The sequence below is a fragment of the Zingiber officinale genome, chromosome 3B (genome assembly GCF_018446385.1).
Source record: "Zingiber officinale cultivar Zhangliang chromosome 3B, Zo_v1.1, whole genome shotgun sequence".
NCBI lineage: Eukaryota > Viridiplantae > Streptophyta > Magnoliopsida > Zingiberales > Zingiberaceae > Zingiber > Zingiber officinale.
In genome coordinates, this window is record NC_055991.1 from 124,092,950 (window position 1) to 124,096,561 (window position 3,612).

Below are 3,612 nucleotides of genomic sequence, written 5' to 3' on the forward strand. Positions count from 1 at the left end.
CTTCACTCACCAGGACTTTCCGAACTGCCTGGCTTCACTCACCAGGACTTTCACTTTCACCTAGCTTCACTCACTAGGATTTTCACCTGGCTTCACTCACCAGGATTTCCTGACTGCCTGGCTTCACTCACCAGGACTTTTCGAACTGCCTGGCTTCACTCACCAGGACTTTTCGAACTGCCTGGTTTCACTCACCAGGACTTTCCGAACTGCCTAACATCCCAGTTAGGACTTCCCAGTCAAGTATCCGGTCCACCTTGACCTACTTGACTCTTCTTCATCCAACCTGATCAGACCCTGATCAGTATCTCTCCGCATGGACAACTGCACCTGCATTGTCCATGTCTACTGTATTGTCAAACATCGAAACCATGACCAAGGTTTACGCTTGGTCAACTAGGTCAACCTTTACCTACTGGAAATTGCACCAACACCAATCTCATGAACCAGGACTTCCTTGCCCAGCCGCAACTAGGACTTTCTTTTTACCTAGTGTCCACTAAGACTTTCTCTTTACCTAAGATCGTTTAGAACTTTCCTGCACACTCAGTTAACCTTATCAGTACAACAATAAGACTTAACTTTAAACACTTGGTCAATATCAAAATTTATGTTCGATCATTTAGTGCTTTCTACACCAACAATCTCCCCCTTTTTGATTATGATAACACAGTTCAAAGTTAAGTAACACATAAAAATAATATTTCAACAAGTTAAGAACAAATAACAATTTTCACAAGTTAAAATGCAAAGTATAGAAAAAATGTCTTTTCAAAGTTAAAATTTTTTAAGTGTAGAACCAGACCGCTCTTCAAGGTTTCCCCAAACAAATATTTTAAACTCCCCTGAAAAGTACATAGCTTTTAAAATTTGTTTTTTTGAGCTTTAAAATGCTCACCCTAAAAAGTAGCACTTAATTTTTGGCTTGCCCACTAGACCTAGGATTGGTTCCATAACTATATGGAACCCTATGATAGGAAATTACATCATTCTTGGCCTTTGGTTTGTATCCCAAATCTCTATGACAATTGGATGACTTTGATACTTCTAGCCCTAGATTTTTACCCTTAGACCCTTGTGTCATATTTGTGATTTTTCTAATGGTCTTCTCTAAATTATCAAGTCTTGACCTCAAGACTTGATTTTCCTGCCATAATTCTTTGACCTTAGGTTTTTCACTAAAACCTTGATTTTTCTTCTTCTTAGGCAAATACCTAGAATCCTTAGGGTTCTTGCCTAAATTTCTATCCACCTTTTTAAACCTAGGTTGAGAGGTTTTAACATGATAAGCTATATGTTTTTCCTTAATGCTATCATGCTTCCTATTTTCATGGTAAATATCATTAAAATGATATAGATTAGAATTAGCATGATTTTTACCATAATTTAAAGGGGTAGGCTCAATGAAAGTTACCTTTCTTTTTACCTTGGAGGCTCCCCCTTGAATTGAGCTTCCTCCTTGAGCCTTGACCACCTTCTTCCCCTTTGGGCATTGACTTCGGTAATGCCCCTTTTGATTACAAGAGAAGCACACAATGTGCTCCTTGCTCTTCTTTGTTGTGGGGATGGTCTCCTTGGGCTTTACCTTGCCTTTTAGTGCCACTTGGCCCTTTTTCTTGGCCAATTTAGGGCACTTGTTCTTGTAGTGCCCTTTCTCCCTACACTCAAAACAAATAATATGATCTTTATTATTTATTGAAATGTTTATACCTTCATGTGTAGGGACGGCACTTGCTCCTCCATTTGACTTGGAAGTAGAGGCTTCCTCTTGATCCGAGGATGATACTCCACCATTTGATTTTGCTTGACTTGTGGAGGTGGAAACCTCTTCCTCCTCTTCTTCTCTTGACCCGGATGTAGAAGCTTCTCCTTCTTCTTGATCCAACATCACCAAGGATTGCTCCCCCTCAATCCTAGAGGTGGGACTTGAGGAGTATGCTCCTTCCTTGTTCCCTCCATTGCATTCCCTCGGAGATGAAGCTTTTTCTTGGACTTCTTCTTCTTCAGAAGTTGAGCATCTCTCAACTTCGGAATCCTCCTCTTGGTCTTGCTCCAATGAGTCGCCCTCTTTGGATTCCTCTTGATTCGGTATAGTGGAGGGGATCTCATGAATAGTTGTCAACTTGCTCCAAAGCTCCTTAGCATCTTCAAATTGTCCAATTTGAGCCAAAATGTGGCTAGGCAATAAGTTGACCAAAAGCTTGATCACTTTATCATTTGCCTTGCTCCTTTGAATTTGCTCCGAGCTCCATTTGCTTTTCTTGAGGACTTTTCCCTTGGAGTTCTTTGGAGCTTTGAAACCTTCCATAAGAGCAAACCATTGCTCTATCTCCACCATCAAGAAATTCTCGATCCTTGATCTCTAAAGATCGAAGCTTGTAGATGTGTATGGTGGAGTCACCCTCGTGTCAAATCCAAGTCCATCTTGGAATTGCATCTTGAAGTTGAGCTTCTTGAATTCTTTGACTTTTGATGAGTTTGCCCCAACTTCTTCACCCTCTAGCTTTGCTTGTTTTGTTTACCCCTTCCGGCGATGATTCCGGTGAAGAGCAACCTCGCTCTGATACCACTTGTTGGGACGAAAAAGTAGCTAGAGGGGGGGGGGGGGTGAATAGCTCGTCGCATGCTAGGTGCTCATCGTTGCTTGTTTCTTCAGAGATATGCAGCGGAAATACAAGAAACAAAAACACGCAACGCTAATAAGGATGGTTTACTTGGTATCCACCTCACAAGAGGTGACTAGTCCAAGGATTCACACCTACTCACGCACCCTCCACTATGAAACACTCCTTTATGGTAACTACCAAAGGCGGAGAAGCCTTACAAGACTCTCAATACAAGAAGAAAGGGAAAGGTAATGAAATACAAGCACAAGCTTACAATGAGTACAAAAGCCCTAACCCTAGCTTCTTCTTCTTGCTTTTGATCCGCCTCTTGACTTGGAGGAACCTCCAAGAACCTTCAAGAACTGGCGATCTGGAGCTTAGTGAGAGCTGTGGAGTTGTTGGTGAAGATCGTTATTGAACGGTAAAAGTTATTCCGAAGGAGACGCACGCCAACGGCCTTTATCTGCGCCAACGCTCGGATCCCGATCGATTGGATTGCTCCCAATCGATCGCGGAGGCTTTGGATCGATCCAGAGCGCCTCTATGCTCTGGAAATTCGCCTAGATCGATCGGCTGATCGATCCAGGGCTTATCGCGACATACAGCACCTTCCCAATCGATCAACTGATCGATTGGGACCTCTCGATCGATCGGCTGATCGATCCAGAGGCATTCTGTGCGCTCGCGACTTCCTCCCAATCGATCCACTGATCGATTGGGACGAAGGCTTCTCGCAGGGACACCCCAATCGATCGACCGATCGATTGGGCTCCAGCCAATCGATCGGCTGATCGATTCAGCTTCTGATTTTTGCCCAAAACCAAGTCCCAAGCCTCCCAAATAAACATCCGGTCAACCTTGACATGTTGGTTCATCATGCCTAGCATTCGGTCACCCTTGACCTGCTAGGACTCCCTCACCAAGTGTCCGATCACTCCCTTTAACCCACTTGGACTTCTTCATCTTGCCAAGTATCCGGTCACTACCTTGACCTACTTGGACTTTC